Source organism: Convolutriloba macropyga, chromosome 6 (assembly GCF_964194025.1).
Source record: "Convolutriloba macropyga chromosome 6, txConMacr16.3, whole genome shotgun sequence".
NCBI classification, from domain to species: Eukaryota; Metazoa; Xenacoelomorpha; order Acoela; family Convolutidae; genus Convolutriloba; species Convolutriloba macropyga.
Window position 1 is genome coordinate 50,617,452 of NC_134473.1, and position 20,954 is coordinate 50,638,405.

Consider the following 20,954-nt stretch of genomic DNA (forward strand, 5'->3'; position numbering starts at 1 on the left):
GCATCAATTTCTCGACCTTGATTTCTTCATGGTTCAGAGCTCTTGACAGAAACAGGAAATTCATAATCGACCAACTTCCGTCCTTTTGCGAGAAGCTTTCTCACTTAACTTGGATTGCTTACAGTTACAAAATTGGTTCTTGGCTGCTTTCAATTTTAATTTTGCTTCCCTCACCTCCTGATGTTTTGTACATTTGTTTGTTCACCAAGGAAAAAGAAATAAATTATCAACTTGATTCTGCTCCACGTTGAATAGTTATTAGGTTGAAATGGCGTTGGCCTCAGGAATATCTCTGATGCGAATTTGGTTTAAAATGACCTGATCTGGCGCCCTTCTGGTAAAACTCCGTTTTTCGACCCCACAATAGTTCTCTGTATAAGTTTCCTTAACGCCTTCAGTTACAAACTTTTTCAGCTGCTCATTCATTTTGGAGCAATTAGCTAAGTTTTCTTTGACTACCTCATGTACGGTGTCCTTGATGTCATCAATGTTTAGCAGTTTGTTGACTAGCTTGTGTGGTTTTATGTTGCGCCAATAAATCGAGGAAGAGGAAAATTAACCAATCTTTTTGCATTTTATGTACATGTTTACTGACAGTGCTTACATCTTCTCCCATCAATTCATCAATCGTCGGATAATAGTCCTTCGATTGTGATTCACGTCTTTTTCTCGCAGCGTGATCTACGTTTGACATATTAATTTTCCTTCCAAGAAAGCACGCGAGTATTTAGGTTAACGACAGGGATTTCCCCACAAGTGTTTTAAGCTTGTTAGACGTTATCTCCAGTTATGAATTCGAACAATCGAGCTTAATCTATTTTAGGCAAGAAAGCATTCGGAAGGCATTCGTTATTCGTCAGCACCTACGAGACAACAAATTATCTACTTTAGGCGCCGTGAAAAACAAACTAAAAAACTGTAAACTTTCCTCAGACACCTACGAGACAACAAAGTATCTACCTTAGGCGCTTTAGAAGAAAAATTTAAATAAAACTCACGTTATTCGCTCGTCTAGTTTCTCTTTACTCAATTTATTTTCACCTTCTTTGTCTGCAGCCCTTCTTATTCTTCTTCGATCTTTTTCGCTGAATGAGTTTCCGTAAGTTGTCACGGTGTTCGTGCACTATATTGAACAGGTGCGACCCCAAGTCCACTTGGGGATGCACCTGTTTGAGCTGGCGAAGAATAGGCTTATTGTTCTTCTTCCTATATGAGAGGAAATTTTTTGCATCTATAGTTAGAATCTTCGCGTTTTTCAGATCAGACAAATTTGGTGCTCCTTCTCTTTGTAGGTAAATAATGGCAGCAATTTTATCTTTGAACTGCTCAATCAAGTTAATCAGCTGGCAAGAACTACAGGCCGTGTTGTTGTTGCTCTTGTGCTTGCTGACAGAATTGCTGATCACGTCGTGCTAAAGAATAATGTCTCGCTTAAAACCAATTGATCCTCGTTCAATTAAATAATTCAAATCTTTCAACTTGTTTGTCGTGGCTGGGTTAATGCTAAGTCCTCGAACAGCAGACGCAGATTCACGATCGCCATGAACTTGTCGCAAGGAAAGGGTTGAATGCTTTCGAATATTGTCCAGGCAAATTGCACCAATATAGAATACCATATCAGTACCGGTCTCTAAAAACCTTTCAAGAGAACGGACACCCAAGACACCCGGATTTTCATAGTAAGCAGAAACTATTTAATAAGAGCTTATGGTAAGAGCTTCTGGGGTGTTCAAATAATATGCAACCCTTAAGTTGGGGAGGGTGCAAACGGAAAAGATCCTGTTTTCTTAAGTGTAATTTTCAAATATAGCCGCAAAAAAAACTCATGAGCATGTTTTTGGTGAAGTTCTTTGGGTCACTACAATATCTTCCCCGATATCTGAATAACGTTCCCCTCTCATGCTCCTTCATTGCAGAAATAATATTGATAAAAGTTCAAGCAGATGACCAAAGAGTTATTGGTTTTGAAAGACTGATTTAAGCAATAAAATGAAAACTAGCAAGTGTGAGAAAGGAAAACCACGAATTGATTTCATGTAAGGTCAAGTAAGTCTGCAGTCATTTACCAAATACGTAGAGGCAAACAACGTACAAAACGGATTTATTTCGTCGGGCGATGCACATGGGGGTCTTTCCCATTATAGCCCCCAGCTTAGTGGTCAGATAACCTATACCCCCCATCATGGTAATTATACCATAATGGGGGGCTATAATTTCATGGGGGGCTATAATGGGAAAGAACCGCACATGGTGGGAGAAAACATTATACATCGATGAGCAATATTAGCTCTAAACCGAAATTTTCGCAATCATCGGATGAAAATATTACATTTAATTAGACGAATACCCTGTTCGCAAGCGCCTAATTTCGGCGGATTCTGCCTGGGAAAAGACACGCAGTGACTTTTAGGCTAAACAATATGACTTAGGCGTTCAGAGAGGCGGTTCAACGCGAAGCACAGGCAACGGATTCGGAATCGAGTTTCGTTAGAGATTCAGGGGTGGTTAGATCAAAACACATTGGAGAGCGTGCTATCACTCTCAAGTTAATCAAAAAGATCAATGCTAGTCAACAGCAAAAGATGAACTTCGAAGGGCCGTATCCTGAATCTGGTATCAACTGTTATCGATCAATCTCCAACCACTCTGGTCATAAAAGAACCCGGCAAGGCAGATTTACGTGTGAGTTCAAGACGCAGCATTTGGTACTCCCGAGGAGAAAAAAACGCCTTTGACCGGGTACGCCCTTAAAAGATCGCCAATCCTTGCAGAAAGGAGTTTCGATACAAAAATGGTCACCCACCAGAAAGAGCTACGGAAAAAGAGGTGACAGCAAACAGGTGGATTATGAAAGGGTATTGTCAGGTAGCAAAGTTTCATCAAACAAACACAAATCAATAGCTACGAACGAGAGATATCCTAAACGACTATCTAATTACCCGTCACCAGTTGCCTCTCCAGCCACATTTAACAACCTAAATTGCTATAGTGGAATCACGACTTTTTCAAGATCAAGACCCGGTCCTTTAAATGCACACGAACGCTTGCTTTCTTCATTTGACTACACAGCTAAGTAAAAATGAACGCACTAAACGTTCCCAGAACTATTATGGTTTTTGGAGTCAAAAAATCAGATGACCCAACAGTCTCAGTGCCACCCATGCTTCCATCTCATCCATCAAACAGATCTTTATTCACAATTGTCAATCAATTACTTTTGTTGTCGCAAGCACATGAGGTTTTGCCAGACTGATCAATCAATGTTGGTTCTCCAGCTACGCTCAATAAGTAAACAAGATATTTAAATGATCTGACATCAGATATCCTTCTGTTTCCCGAAATCTGTTTAACATATTGTGAGGCTGAAAATAAAACATTCAATACCAACTATGCTCAGAATAAAATTTTTCCTAAAAACTCATCATCCGTTGCTAACAATTTGTTTCATTAAATTGTACTAAAACTTACTAGATATGAACCAGTTAATATATTTTATCTACTATGGTAAACGAAACGATACGGGACACTGCACAACAATCTGAGTAAACATATCGAATTTTTTTTAAACAAGTAAATTGAAAATATAACCCGAGGGTTAAATATTACCAGTTTAAAATTATATATACACAATTAGTACAATGTTAAAAATCAAAATTAGTGGTTCCGTTTTAACGAAAGAAAACAGAAAAGCACGAATAACAGCAATTTTTCGAAAATTCTTCGAAAAGTTCAACGAAGCCAATCTATGTACCTGGGGGATACTCTGCCAATGCACGAACTGTAACCAACATTCCAAACTTACTCACTAATGACATAGAGGGTGAAAACCCATGGTATATCCCTAAAGACTTCGCTAATGGTAAACTCAATGCATATGTCGGCTACGTTATACCAGTCATAAGTTATGCCTCACAAGCATGGTTCGCGAATAAGACCGAAAGCAAAGACATCGAGCGCATTCAAAGAAAAGCAACGTCGTGGATAATCAGTAACTGGGAAATTAGTTACAAGCAAAGACTGACCACACTGAAGTTGCTGCCTTTGTCATATTACTTTGAATTGCATGATCTATTAATGCTCATCTCACTGCTTAAAGGATCTTACAATATAACAATACCCATTAAAACAAACAATAATGAAGGGTTGTTAAGCACACGTCAAAACGAGCTAATAACAATTAATAAAACAAGAACAAGGAAGGCTGATGAAAACTTCTGGAAAAGAACCAGTTATTTACTAAATATAATACGAAAAGTAGGGAACGTCGATCTCGATCAAATTGATAAGAAATATTTAACAAAAATATACTGGAACTACTTCTTCAAAAGTTATTCGGAAGTCAACTTATGTTCCTGGGCTTTCAACTGCAGCTGTGGACATTGTAACCCGGTGCAGAAGCTCAGCTCAGTCGTTATATGAAGGGTGCAAACCCATGTGGAAAAATCCACAGAAGCCTAAACTCTCTCTCTCTCTCATAACCGGTAAAAATTATTTATGTTCCTAAATACGTTTTTATATTTTACTGTACAATAAAATTCTCTTCTGCAGCGAAATGTCATTCGGTACTACGGTACCACATGCCATATTAAGCAATTTATTTCAATCATAATTTTTTAGTGAACTTGCCTCCAGTCTATGCAAATCTGATCATATGTAATTCGCCTTGCAAATAACTTACTCAAATACATTTACATTACCCCCCCAATGAAATGTTGATTAGTCAAATTGCCTGTCTGTTTTGGTCTTATTTTCCATATTTTGCTCCGCTGAAATGGTGCGCAATTTACACTCTTTAATTTGAGTTATCTATCTGCAAAGTACAAGCCTCAGCACGTAGCCACTTTACTCAAAATTTTCGCCCTGTAGAATCAACAGAAACAACCGCAAAACCAGTGTTCGTATTTCGACAATACGGCACAAAGCTTGAGCTTCACATTTTGCTAATCACTATTGACGGGCACCATTGTATTTCCATTGTTACGTTACGAAAAATGAAACTGCAACATTTATCAACTGGATTATACAAAAAAAATACGGCAATCTGATATTTCTTATGATACTGGGATTCATTCTTATCCCTCTGCAACAATTAATGATTTGGGACAAACAATCGAACAGTATTCGTCAGAAGCAAAATGCCAATCAATCATTTTTCGTGCCGGTCACAATAACTACCACTCACGATAAGGGTGTTTCGGGGGTGGCCGCAGCATCTCAAATATGTGAAACTGTTACAAAAGCCATTAAAAAGTTGAAACCTCACCGAGTTCTACTTTCAGAAAATCCACTATTTAAAAATGGCCATTATGGGCGTGAATCTAATAATTTTGAAATTGAGGAGCTCAATAAGCAACTGTGAAAAATTGCTTTGGAGTTGAATTGAGTGTCACACGTATGTTGAATCGAATAATTTTGAAAATGAGGAGCTCAATAAGCAACTGTGAAAAATTGCTTTGGAGTTGAATTGAGTGTCACACAAGTGTCACACAGATTGCTTTGGAGTGTGAGTGTCACACGTATGTAAAAAAAGGTGTACTAAAAACCTTGGGTTTCAAAGTCAAAGATTTAGTTTAAATTTTAATTTATTACTTGATTAATGACCGAAACAATGTTGATAGGTGTCGACAGATTGAAATGGACAAAGCTCGCGCTTCGAGCAATACTAACAATTGTGACATATCAGTATTTACTTGGTTAATTTACCACGGTGATAGAACCGATATTGGGTACGGACAAAACTGAGGATAAAACTAATTCATTGAATAATAAACCTACCTTCAGAATTAATCACTCAATTAGATCTTCATTTATTTGAAACCATTCTCTTCTGCTTTTATCTACTTATTACTTAAACTTCAATCCTTGTATTTTAAACAAGTACCACGCTCAATTACAAAAGATAATACATATTGCGCACGGGCGGCTGCTATAATGGCGACAGAGATTAAAAGTAAATAGAAAACCACCACCCAATAAAATTGAGCGTTGTACTTATTTCCAAGGGAATCTATTTTTTTTGTTTGAAAACCAACTTTTAAATTCGAGTTCGATTTCTTAACATCACGACCCGGAAGAGGAATTGTGGACTGCTGTCGGGATTCGACAACAGCTACTGTCATCTTGGAGCTTTCAAGTGAGTACTCCCTAAAAATTCGAATAGCATAAATCAGGGCGTAAATGTTTTTTTGATAATAAAAAAGCGTTCAGAAACATCAGTATTTTAATTTGACTTAATTTGTTTTAAACTCAAGCATTAAAACTCGAATTTTTTGCCTTCATTGAAGAGGGAATTAGAGTTTCAATCATATTTAAAAGCTGTTAACTAGAGTGTCGGAAAAATAGTTCAAGTTTCGAACAGAATTAGTTAAATATTTTGAATAACAACAGCTTTTAAATAAAATAAGGATGGCGCGGCACTCCTCAAAAACGCTTTTACCGGAACCGTTTACTAAATCGAATGATTTTGAAAATTATGTTACACACTTTGAGCTCTTGTCACAACTTCAAAAGTGGCAAAGAAAAGAAACAGTAAACGGCGCCAAGACCGAAATTGATGAATGGCCGCATTATTTCGCGTTAAGGTTACAAAAGTCGGCTATTGATATCTATCGTAAACTTTCGGAGGACACTAGAAAGAGTTATGACGAGACCGTAAAGGCTTTCAGACAACATTATAATGAGAAACCAGTAGTGTTCCGGGGGAGGCTAGCTAGGAGAGTCCAGCAGCCCGGTGAAAAATTAACAGATTTTCTCGGTGATTTGCAAACTTTAGCCTTGAAAGCATACCCTCAGGAGTCTAATGAGATAAGAGAACATCTCATTTTAAGGGGATTCCTCGAAGGCATAGAAAATAGTCAGGTGCGACTCAACCTGAGAAAGAACTTTGGTGACGCGGATATGACTTTAGACAAAGCTTTAGAAAGAGCACTACACATTGAAGCAGTCACGAGAATTGAGGAGGAGGATAATGAGCGGCGGGTTTCTGCCATCCAGTAGAATGAAAACACACAACTGGTTAATTCGATTAACGTTTTAGTGCGAACACTGCAGACTAATCAACCTAATAGGCAAGATAATCAAAAGTTTTCATCGCAATGAGCGCGGCCAAAAGAGTTTCTGCGCGGTAGTGAGCGAAGTTCAAAAGAGAACGGAGATAGAAATAGAAGTACTAATAGCTATACCAGAGGCAGCGTTGAGCATAGACGAAACAATTACGAAAGTAGAGCGCGTTCGCTAACACCGGGAGGTGAGAACAGAAGCCGAGATTGATCGCACGAGAGTCGTACCTAGCAGCGGTGAGTTTCGAGAAACAAAAATGTCGCTGTTGCGGTCAGCGAAACCATGCATCTAGGGAATGAAAAAATTGTTTCAAATGTGGGAGCCCAAATCATTTCAAACGAAATTGTCCGTATTAAAACGAGAATTAGCTGGAAATGGCAGGGCTTCATTTTCAGCCGGCTACGTAAAAACCTTGCGTGGCGGAAACCGCCCAGTAGAGGCGTTGTTTGCAAAAATAATGATAAAAGTCAAATTGATCATGGCCTTAATTGAAAATGGAAGTAGTGTTAATATTATAAGCGACACACTCTACCAGCAATTGGGGGAACCGAGCCAGATCAGAATGTGCAATAAAAATATAATAGCTGCCAATAACGGGAAAATGCTTATTATGGGGTCAACAGATATTCAAGTTCAACTTCAGAAATTTACATGTGAAATAACAGTTAAATTTCTAGTGACAGGAATTGAGATAAGGCCTTGTTTATTAGGCATGGAATTCTTGTACAATTTTGACTGTATTTTAAATCTCAGAAAGAACAAACTTTTTTGCGGGGCAATTGGCAAAACATTACAATTGTCCCCATCCCAACGAAGTAATAAGAATCTGTTTTTAATTGCTGCTGAGGATCACGAAATACCTCAACGCTGCGAGGGTTTCATTAAATGCAAAATTATCGATGAAGAAGGTAACGTAACACAGCAAACAAAAATTATAGTCGAACCCATGAAAGGGTTTGAAGACAAATCACACTTATTAATAGCGAGATCGCTGAATGACATGGTTGATGATGTCGTATGGGTTCGAGCTCTGAACCCTACATTAGAATCAAAGAAAGTTTACAAAAATATGAGAATCGCATATGCGGAAAACATTTCAAGAGTACAACAAAATAACAATAGTACAACAAGAGTACAATTTCAAGAGTACAACAAAATAACCCTGACAATAATAAAGAGCATAGGGATGAATTTGATTTTGAGAAACACGTGAAATCAAGTTCAATGAGCTTGTCTTGTGAGGAAATGACAAAAGTGAGGTCACTTTGCACAAAATATGAAGTGATTTTTTCGCTAAACTCAAATGATATGGGATTTTGCGACCGAATTTATCATAAAATAAAAGTAAAAAAGGATGCTGTGCCATTCAGACGTACATACGGCAGCATGAGCTTTGAGAAAAGAAAAGCCATGAAGAAAATTGTTGAAGACTTGGAACAAGATGACTTAGTCGAACCAACACACTCTGATTGGGCAGCACCATCATTACTGGTAACAAAAAAAGACGGAACCTACAGCTTAGTTGTAGACTACCGTGGTCTAAACAAACAAATAGAGAAAACATGCTGGCCTTTACCACGAATTAATGAGGTTATTGATTCACTGGAGGGAAACATGTACTTCTCAAACATTGATCTTCTGTCGGGATACTTTCAAATGGCGCTGGAAGAAGAGAGTCAAAATGTAACAGCTTTTATTACACCTTTGGGCCTATATAAGTGGAAGAGGCTCCCTATGGGACTAGCTTCTGCACCAGGAGCTTTTCAAAACCTAATGGAATTAATTTTTGCAGGTCTCTCTTACGAAGTAGCTTTAGTTTATCTAGACGACGTTGTCATTTTTGGAAGAAATTTCGAAGAACATTTTAAACGGTTAGAGCTGGTTTTCCAACGTTTATCGGAGAATGGATTAAAGATTAAAGGATCAAAATGCAATTTCTTCCAAAAGCGCGTCAGCTTTTTAGGACATATTATATCTGAGAGTGGTGTCGAGGTCGACCCAGAGAAAGTAAGAGCGGTAGAAAAAATGAAAGAACCATCATCCCTAAAAGACGTCACGGCATTTCTGGGCCTTGTGGGCTATTATCGAAAATTCATTCCGGGTTTCGGAAAAACAGCAGAACCTCTTTACAGGTTACTAAATAAATCAAATCAATTTGAATGGAGTACAGAGTGCACAAGTGCGGTAGCAGAGTTGAAGAAAAAGCTTTTAGAAGCCCCAGTTTTAGGATACCCAAACGATAGGGATCAATATACATTAACTACCGATGCTTCGTTGACAGGCATCGGAGCAATTCTTACACAAAAACAAGGAACTGAGGAAAGAGTTATTGCATATGCTAGCAAAATTTTGAGTAAAAGTCAACGAAACTACTCAGCAACTAAGCGGGAAATATTCGCAATAGTTCAATTTACCCATTATTCTAAAAACTATTTACTTGGTCAGCATTTTTTAATTATAACGGAGCACAGGGCTCTCGTGTGGATCTATAGTTTTAAAGAACCAGACGGTATGGTCGCAAGATGGATAGAGAAACTTGGGCAATTTAATTTTGACATCAAGCATAGAGCAGGAAAGAAAATCCCACACGCTGACTGTCTTTCGCGCATAAACACAGAAGATGAGGAACAAACAGCTTTCGTTAACGCTATTGCGCTAGACGTAGAGCAAGACGATACCGACTATAGTAGTCGAGGTTGGAGGTTACACAAACTACAGAGAGTAAAACTGCGAGATTCGCAGCAAAGTGACAATATACTCAAAGAAGTATATTCATGGGTCATAAAAAAAAAGACCCGAACCACGGCAAATGAGAAACGGAGCTTCAAAGGAGTTATGGAAATACTGTGTTCAGTATAAAAATCTTTTTCTCATAGAACGGATTTTGTATTGAAAACACCAAACAGAACCTATCTTTAAAACTGTTTACCAAATGCTGGTACCCTGGGGTAGAGTGTCCAAAGTTCTTGAGCTGCTGCATGATTCGCCTAGCGCAGGACACTTTGGTATAGAGAAAACGTACAAAAGAGCTTGCGAAAGGTTTTATTGGCCGTGCATGAGAAGGGACGTAAGAAACTGGATAGAAAGCTGTGACGTTTGCCTAAAAAGGAAAGGCACTAAGCAGAAACATCGGCATTCACTCACAAAATGGAAACCTAGTCATCCATTTTGGCATGTATCTTTTGATATAATGGGTCCACTTCCCGAGTCTTAGGGAAATAAGTACATTTTGCTTATCGGTGATCAATTCAGTAAGTGGTACGAAGCCGTAGCGTTACCCAATCAAGAGGAGAAAACTGTGGCCAAAGCGTTTGTTGAACACTGGATAGTAAGATTCGGCTGTCAAGTCAACCTACGCAGTGACCAAGGGTCAAACTTTATGTCTAAATTGTTTCCTAGTCTTTGCAGTGAACTAGGAATTCAGAGGACATCAACCACATCTTACCACCCACAAGGGAATGCGATGATTGAACGAACAAATCGAACAATAGAAGAATGCTTCTCCAAATATATAGGACAATACCAACACGAGTGGACTAATTTTCTACCTTTAGCGACGATGGCATATCGATCATCAATTCATAGTGTAACAAGTCACAGCCCAGCGTTTGTGGTACCGGGTTTTCCACTGTCGCTACCTATAGACTGCATCTATAGCACACCACAGACCACAATATATGCAACACCAAGTGACTATGTTTTCAAGATGAAACAGAAACTACAGAAAACGCACCAGTTGATGCGAGAGTATATGGATGTCAAACAAGAACGCCAGAAATCGTATTAAGATCGCAGTAAGTACGGGCCAAGCTATAAAGTTGGCGAAGAAGCGTTGGTTTTCAACCCAACGGTTAAAAAAGGAGAAACAAGAAAATTTAATTCTTTCTATAGAGGACCATACATAATTGTTGAAATTATAAACGATTTGAATTTCAAGGTAGAAGATAAAAAGACGAGGAAAGCTATCAAGGTCCATTATGACCGACTGAAGAAATATAAAACACGAGAAAAACCATTCACGCCTGAGCCTCAGGCGAAACGAAAAACAACCATTAAGGAGCAGAAGAATAGCGATTTGAACAGCTCAGACGATGGCGATATAATTGAAATAGAATCATCAACAAAAAATGAAAGCAATCTAAACACAGAAAATCAATCCGAAGCTTAGGATGCTAACGATTCACTAAATGTTACAAATGAAATCTCTGAGAATGAAGCTAAAGAATCAGAGCAAGAAACCTCTAAAGGGCAAGAGAAGGCACAAAATGTTCCCGAGGGAAGAGGTGCAACTTCATCAAAAGCTACCGAGTACACTAAAAAAAGCCAGCAGAAACAAAAATTCCAAAACCAGAAAAAAAGCAACAGGAATGTAGTAGTAAAACAAATACTACTGAAGAAAAGATTAATAGTAATCCCAAGGCACCAAAAATGGCTACAAGGTCTAGCAGTCGTATAAAATCGGTGCCTGAGAGATTAAAAAATTACTTTACTAAGCAAGACGAAGAGTTCTTTAGCAGCCAGGAAACTGATGATGTTTTTGTTTCAGGAAAATCCAGAAAAAATAATGGAATCGAAAAGAAAGACGAGTTCGTCTGGAGCATTGTGTGATGGAATATCACTATTATTGTATCTGGCATTGCTAGCCATTTTTGCTTCTCCTTCACTTTGTATTAAATTATACCGCTTTGATTTTGACAATATCGTATCAACAAAAATATATTCTCTGGGTCACAGTACAAACAGTGATAACAAAATTTAGTATCGAAAACAATAGAAGAAGGTAGTTTGATATATGCTGAGGTTCAGCCCGAGATAAAATTAAGATTTTGCATGTATGAAGCGGCATATACTCTGTCTGCACTTAAAAAGAGCAATGCATATGACGATGTTGTCTTTATTACCAAAAACTCAAGACTCCTAAAATCCATATATCCATTGGACGAGGGAACCTGTAGGAGCATTTGGCAAAAGAAAAACTTTGCTCTACCAGGTTTTGGAGATAAAACCTTTAAAGTCAACAATTCAGTAACGGAAAAGATTTTACAACGAGCAAGTGAAACTACTTATGCCGAGCAGCATAGCCAGAGATTCATGAAAACAAAGGATCCCCTAGGTTTCTCGAAAACTGTTTTTATCAAAACCACATATTTTGAAGACGACTTAGTAAACTATTTTTTTGAAAATCAAGGTGAGCAAACATGTCAAACGATCAAACACTTTAATAAGGAGGACCCTGTAAAAATTTTTGGTAACAACAAGACCACTTTTATCAGCGGAAAAATATTACACAAAAACAAATATGAAGATTTTTCATTAGAAATCTTAGAGGAAAAAGCAATTAGTTTGTGTGGACAGCAGGTGAAAACAACCGGAGTTCTAGGTGTTTTTTACTCCGAGGAAAGTTCAGAACTGAAAACTGGTAATCTTAAAATAACCATGGAAATGTTTCTTTCAAGCGTTGTTGACACCTTGAATTTCGAACTTCTCAAGGAGAGAAAAATTTTTTTAATGAAAATTAGAACGCTCCAATGCGAGATGGAACGACTAAAAATTCAAACTATGATTGAAATATCAAAAATCATTGGTAGTAGTCCATCGGTAACGCTCTTCGAGAAAGGAACTCACGTCGAAAGAGCAGGATCTGTGTTATATGTTCATAAATGTGCAAAGATGGTAGCAACAATAACTAAACTTCCTTTTTGCACAGAAGAAGTTCCTGTGTTAGTAGAGGGTCAGAATTTTTCTTCTATTAGATATATGGTCCCTATTACAAAAATTTTGAATCATAATTATACAATCGCTGCATGCAACACGCTGTACCCAAATGTTGTGAAATTAGAAGACGGTAGTTTTCAACAATATGAAGAAACGCTGAAAAAATTAAATCGTGAGATATATCAGTGGTCGATGAATAATAACTTAAATGTAAGTGATGAAAATCTGCATCGCAGCCTTTTCTCCATATAAGACAGAGTCAAATTGCTCGAACAATTCGCCATAATAGTAAAAGAATTATCAGTCGGGAAGCATTCCGAGATTCGGATGGAAAATACAGTCATGAAATTTTATTCATTGGAACGCTCAGTCCCAAAAACAATTTTTTCTAACAACTGAAACAACACTTTATCGTAACTTAAAAACTGAAAGCTTATACGTTTGTTTAAAAGCTAAGGACATTGCTGTGTAAGCCTTAAGAGTCTACCTCATATTCCAAGTTGTGAAAAATTTTCCTAAATTGTTCATCTATTTAGGATTAGTCATTAATGGAGCCTCCTGGCAACAACTGTTGCGGAATCTCGACCCTGTAACGGGAACACGTATGTATAATCAACTACTCAAATTAATTAATGAGCGCCGAGAACAAAAGAAAATGATTGAAGAGAAAGAGTCCTTGAAAGAGTCGGTTGTGTGAAAAAAAAAACAAAAATGAGTTGTCTTGAGTTCAAGACCAAAAAAAATGAAAATGAGTTGTCTTGAGTTCAAAACCAAGAAAAAATTAAAATGATTTGTCTTGAGTTCAGGACCAAAAAAATGAATGAAAATGACTTATCTTGAGTTCACGACGAAAAAATGAAAATGACTTGTCTTGAGTTCAAGACCAAAAAAAAAATTTGAAATGAGTTGTCTTGAGTTCAAGACCAAAAAAAGAAGAAAAAAATGTAAAAATAGTTGTCTTGAGGTCAAGAGCAATAAAAATAAGGGAAAAGTCTTGAGATCAAGACTTAAAATATTGAGAAACTTTAGAAGCAAAAATGGTTTCTAATAAACATAGCAGGCAGTGAGACCCCACAAATTGGTGAATATGTGTACGATATGCCAGAGTTGTGGAAAGTTATTTCGGAGATTTCCCCGGGAGTGTACCGAGTTGAATCTTGTCTGTAACGGTCTCTGAAGGTGTCTACACTAGAACTTCTGGCAACCGCCAATATTCGGTTCCGAGCTCTGCAGACTGAAGTGGAACTGCAAAACCAGTGCGCGCAGTTAGGGAAATTGAAGAGTACAAACTCTTTACTCCAAAAGGATCTTGTCGAGCTTCGATAAAAACTAGACAAACATTGCGACAAAGCCAAAGAGGCAACAAGAGAAGCATTGGGAAAACTGAGTGCCGTGTGTGAGGCGCTAGGAGATAACCTAAAGGCCGCGGCAGCTAGATATTCCGAACATGAGCAGTCAATCGACTAACTTAAGCAGGAGTTGGCCGATCTAAAAGTCAATACTGATAAAAAGAGCGAAGCCATGGAGAAAATGGAGAAAGAGAATGACCAATTGAGGTCAGAGCTTCAGCAGTTGGAAAACTATAACCAGTACTTGGCGAGTGAGTGCCGATGGAAAGACACTATAATTGATAGACAAAAGCATTCTTTGGAGAACGAGAAAGCCAAAACGAAGGCCACAGAAAAGTGCTTATTCGAGATTCGGAATAAAAATGTATTGAATCGGCCTGCGACATTGTACGAGATTTTGTTGGTAAAAAGTTCTGCTTCAAAAGATCAGATCAAAAAACACTACCGCAAAATGAGCTTGTTGACGCACCCTGATGCTGGTGGAGATGAAGAGTTTTTAGAGACCATTAATCGAGCATATCAAATACTGATGAACGATGGGGCGCGAGAAGCGTACAACAATTTCGGGCTGGACGAAGCAGAGAAAGTCATGAATGACGAAAACTGATACCTAAACTTTTTATATGAAAAGTACAAACTTTTTGTATTTTAAAACGTTCGTGCATTAAGAGCTGAAAAATTTGTTTGATTTTATGTGAGTGAGTGGCACACTCTATTCTTATTGAGAGGGGGGCAGTGTGAGTGTCACACGTCTGTAAAAAAAAGGTGTACTAAAACCCTTGGGTTTCAAGGTCAAAGATTTAGTTTAAATTTTAATTTATTACTTGATTAATGACTGACACAATCTTGACAGGTGTCCACAGATTGAAATAGACAAAGCTCGGGCTTCGAGTAATACTAACAATTGTGACATATCAGTATTTACTTGGTTAATTTACCACGGTGATAGAACCGATATTGGGTACGGACAAAACTGAGGATAAAACTAACTCATTGAATAATAAACCTACCTTCAGAGTTAATCACTCAATTAGATCTTCATTTATTTGAAACCATTCTCTTCTGCTTTTATCTACTTATTAATTAAGTTTCAATCCTTGTATTTTAAACAAGTACCACGCTCAATTACAAAAGATAATACATATTGCGCACGCTTGCTTTCTTCATTTGACTACACAGCTCAGTAAAAATGAACGCACTAAAGGTTCCCAGAACTATTATGGTTTTTGGATTAAAAAAATCAGATGACTCAACAGTCTCAGCGGCACCCATGCTTCCATCTCATCCATCAAACAGATCTTTATTCACAATTGTCAATCAATTACTTTTGTTGTCGCAAGCACTTGAGTTTTTGCCAGACTGATCAATCAATGTTGTTTCTCCAGCTACGCTCAATAATTAAACAAGATATTTAAATGATCTGACATCAGATATCCTCTTGTTTCCCGAAATCTGTTTAACATATTGTGAGGCTGAAAATAAAACATTCAATACCAACTATGCTCAGAATAAAATTTTTCCTAAAAACTCATCATCTGTTGCTAACAATTTGTTTCATTAAATTGTACTAAAACTTACTAGATATGAACCAGTTAATATATTTTATCTACAATGGTAAACTTTTGGACACGAAACGGGACACTGCACAACAATCTGAGTAAACATATCGACATTTCTTTTTAAACAAGTAAATTGAAAAAAAACCCGAGGGTTAAATATTACAAGTTTAAAATTATATATACAAAACTAGTACAATGTTAAAAATCAAAATTAGTGGTTCTATTTTAACGAAAGAAAACAGAAAAGCACGAACAACACAGCAATTTTGGAAATTCTTCGAAAAGTTCAACGAAGCCAATCTATGTACCTGGAGGATACTCTGCCAATGCCCGAACTGTAACCAACATTCCAAACTTACTCACTAATGACATAAAGGGTGAAAACCCATGGTATATCCCTAAAGACTTCGCTGCTACTACTACTACTATATGACCGGTAAAAAATTATTTATGTTCCTAAATACGTTTTTATATTTTACTGTACAATAAAATTCTCTTCTGTAGCGAAATGTCATTCGGTACTACGGCACCACATGCCAAATTAAACAATTTATTCCAATCATAATTTTTTAGTGAACTTGCCTCCAGTCTATTCAAATCTGATCATATGTAATTCGTCTTAAAAATAACTTATTCAAATACATTTACATTATCCCCCCAATGAAATGTTGATCGGTCAAATTGCCTGTGTTTTGGTCTTATTTTCCATATTTTGCTCCGCTGAAATGGTGCGCAATTTACACTCTTTAATTTGAGTTATCTATCTGCAAAGTACAAGCCTCAGCACGTGGCCACTTTACTCAAATTTTTCGCCCTGCAGAATCAGCAGAAAAAACCGCAAAACCAGTGTTCGTATTTCGACAAAACGTTACAAAGCTTGAGCTTCACATTTTGCTAATCACTATTGACGGGCACCATTGTATTTCAATTGTTACTTTACGAAAAATGAAACTGCAACATTTATCAACTGAATTATACAAAAAAAATACGGCAATCTGATATTTCTTATGATACTGGGATTCATTCTTATCCCTCTGCAACAATTATTGATTTGGGACAAACAATCGAACAGTATTCGTCAGAAGCAAAATTCCAATCACTCATTTTTCGTGCCGGTCACAATAACTACCACTCACTATAAGGGTGTTTCGGGGGTGGCCGCAGCATCTCAAATATGTGAAAGTGTTACAAAAGCCATTAAAAAGTTGAAACCTCACCGAGTTCTACTTTCAGAAATTCCACAATTTAAAAATGGCCATTATGGGCGTGAATCGAATAATTTTGAAAATGAGGAGCTCAATAAGCAACTCTGAAAAATTGTTTTGGAGTTGAATTGAGTGTCACACGTATGTTGAATCGAATAATTTTGAAATTGAAGAGCTCAATAAGCAACTGTGAAAAATTGGTTTGGAGTTGAAATCAGTGGAACACGAGTCTCACACAGATTGCTTTGGAGTGTGAGTGTCACACGTATGTTAAAAAAAAGGTGTACTAAGAACCTTAGGTTTCAAGGTCAAATTTTTAGTTTAAATTTTAATTTATTACTTGATTAATGACCGAAACAATCTTGATAGGTGTCGACAGATTGAAATAGACAAAGCTCGGGCTTCGAGCAATACTAACAATTGTCACATATCAGTATTTATTTGGTTAATTTACCAAGGTGAAAGAACCGATATTGTGTACGGACAAAACTGAGGATCAAACTAATTCATTGAAAAATAAACCTACCTTAAGAGTTAATCACTCAATTAGATCTTCTTTTATTTGAAACCATTCTCTTCTGCCTTTATGTACTTATTAATTAAACTTCAATCCGTGTATTTTAAACAAGTACCGCTATAACACTAAAATGGACAAAAGTAGAGTTTTTAAAATGCAATATTAAAACATCGGAAATTTCAAATGATAGTTTTCAATTAAATTTGGCTGGAGTATAAAAAATTTTCAAGAGCATTCGAAAGTTTTATCACAAGCATAATAATACTGCATCATTATACAGTTTTGCACTGCGACAGATTCAGCGTTTTTTTCAATCCTTTGGTTGTGTGACTTCAAATTTTTGTCAGCAAAAAACGAGCCTTTCCAAACTAATTATTTTTGCTTTTCTACTTAGCACTTCAAATGAAAAATTTTTATCTTTAGTTATGTCACACAACCAAAATAATTATAATTATAATGTGAAAATGAGGTTGCGCTTCTTTTCGTTTTTTGAATGTTTGCAAAATTGTATTTTTTAGACTTCATGCGCTTGCTCCTAATTGGAGATATTCATCTAAATCCGGGTCCCTTTTCTCACAGTCGTGAATCGGAAATGCTGATAGACATACTTACAACGAATCGCAAGTCTAAACATTTGCCTCTTCAAAGCACGCAGTTTAAAAAACAAATATGATTTTTTCACTGAATTTCTGACAAATTTAACTCAAAACACTATAGTTGTCCCAAATGAAACATGGTGGAATGAAAAAATTGTTTTCGAAAGAGTTATCCGAAACACATTTTGTTCAGTATCAAGGTAATCAAAGACTGGAGTAAATAAGGGAGGGTTTTTGCCATCTGGGTTACAAGGGACTATCTTCAAAGCAGTGAAATGATCTAAATGTTCATATAAATGTTCTCAATGTAAAATTTTTCAGTCATTATGGTTTCATTTATTTGAAACCATTCTCTTCTGCTTTTATCTACTTATTAATTAAACTTCAATCCTTGTATTTTAAACAAGGACCACGCTCAATTACAAAAGATAATACATATTGCGCACGCTTGCTTTCTTCATTTGACTACACAGCTAAGTAAAAATGAACGCACTAAACGTTCCCAGAACTATTATGGTTTCTGGAGTCAAAAAATCAGATGACCCAACAGTCTCAGCGCCACCCATGCTTACATATCATCCATCAAACTGATCTTTATTCACAATTGTCAACCAATTACTTTTGTTGTCGCAAGCACATGAGGTTTTTGCCAGACTGATCAATCAATGTTGTTTCTCCAGCTACGCTGAATAAGTAAACAAGATATTTAAATGATCTGACATCAGATATCCTTCTGTTTCCCGAAATCTGTTTAACATATTGTGAGGCTGAAAATAAAACATTCAATACCAACTATACTCAGAATAAAATTTTTCCTAAAAACTCATCATCTGTTGCTAACAATTTGTTTCATTAAATTGTACTAAAACTTACTAGATATGAACCAGTTAATATATTTCATCTACTATGGTAAACTTCTGGACACGAAACGGGACACTGCACAACAATCTGAGTAAACATATCGACTTTTTTTTAAACAAGTAAATTGAAAATATAACCAGAGAGTTAAATATTACAAGTTTAAAATTATGTATACAAAATTAGTACAATGTTAAAAATCAAAATTAGTGGTTCCGTTTTAACGAAAGATAACAGAAAAGCACGAATAACACAGCAATTTTGGAAATTCTTCAAAAAGTTCAACGAAACCAATCTATGTACCTGGAGGATACTCTGCCAATGCACGAACTGTAACCAACATTCCAAACTTACTCACTAATGACATAAAGGGTGAAAACCCATGGTATATCCCTAAAGACTTCGCTACTACTACTACTATATAACCGTTAAAAAATTATTTTTGTTCCTAAATACGTTTTTATATTTTACTGTACAATAAAATTCTCTTCTGCAGCGAAATGTCATTCGGTACTACGGTACCACATGCCATATTAAGCAATTTATTTCAATCATAATTTTTTATTGAAATTGCTTCCAGTCTATGCAAATCTGATCATACGTAATTCGCCTTGAAAATAACTTACTCAAATACATTTACATTACCCCCCCAATGAAATGTTGATTGGTCAAATTGCCTGTGTTTTGGTCTTATTTTCCAAATTTTGCTCCGCTGAAATGGTGCGCAATTTAAACTCTTTAATTTGAGTTATCTATCTGCAAAGTTCAGGCCTCAGCACGTAGCCACTTTACTCAAATTTTTTGCCCTGCAGAATCAACAGAAACAACCGCAAAACCAGTGTTCGTATTTCGACAGTACAGCACAAAGCTTGAGCTCCAAATTTTGCTAATCAATATTGACGGGCACCATTGAATTTCAATTATTACGTTACGAAAAAAGAAACTGCAACATTTATCAACTGAATTATACAAAAAAATACGGCAATCTGATTTTTCTTATGATACTGGGATTCAATCTTATCCCTCTGCAACAATTATTGATTTGGGACATACAATCGAACAGTATTCGTCAGAAGCAAAATGCCAATCACTCATTTTTCGTGCCGGTCACAATAACTACCACTCACGATAAGGGTGTTTCGGGGGTGGTCAGAGCATCTCAATTATGTGAAACTGTTACAAAAGCCATTAAAAAGTTGAAACCTGACCGAGTTCTACTTTCAGAAATTCCACAATTTAAAAATGGTCATTATGGGGGTGAATCGAATAATTTTGAAAATGAGGAGCTCAATAAGCAACTGTGAAAAATTGCTTTGGAGTTGAATTGAGTGTCACACGTATGTTGAATCGAATAATTTGGAATTTGAGGAGCTCAATAAGCAACTGTGAAAAATTGGTTTGGAGTTGAATTCAGTGGCACACGAGTGTCACACAGATTGCTTTGGAGTGTGAGTGTCACACGTATGTTAAAAAAAAGGTGTACTAAGAACCTTGGGTTTCAAGGTCAAATTTTTAGTTTAAATTTTAATTATTACTTGATTAATGACCGAAACAATCTTGATAGGTGTCGACAGATTGAAATAGACAAAGCTCGGGCTTCGAGCAATACTAACAATTGTCACATATCAGTATTTACTTGGTTAATTTACCAAGGTGAAAGAACCGATATTGGGTACGGACAAAACTGAGGATCAAACTAATTCATTGAATAATAAACCTACCTTCAGAGTTAATCACTCAATTAGATCTTCTTTTATTTGAAACCATTCTCTTCTGCTTTTATCTACTTATTAATTAAACTTCAATCCGTGTATTTTAAACAAGTACCACGCTCAATTATCAAAGATAATACATATTGCGTACTGGCGGCTGCTATAACACTAAAATGGACAAAAGTAGAGTTTTTAAAATGCAATATTAAAACATCGGAAATTTCATATGATAGTTTTCACTTAAATTTGGCTGGAGTACAAAAAATTTTCAAGAGCATTCGGAAATATTATCACAAGCATAATATTACTGCATTATTAAACAGTTTTGCACTGCGACAGATTCAGCGTTTTTATTCAATCCTTTGGTTGTGTGACTTCAAATTT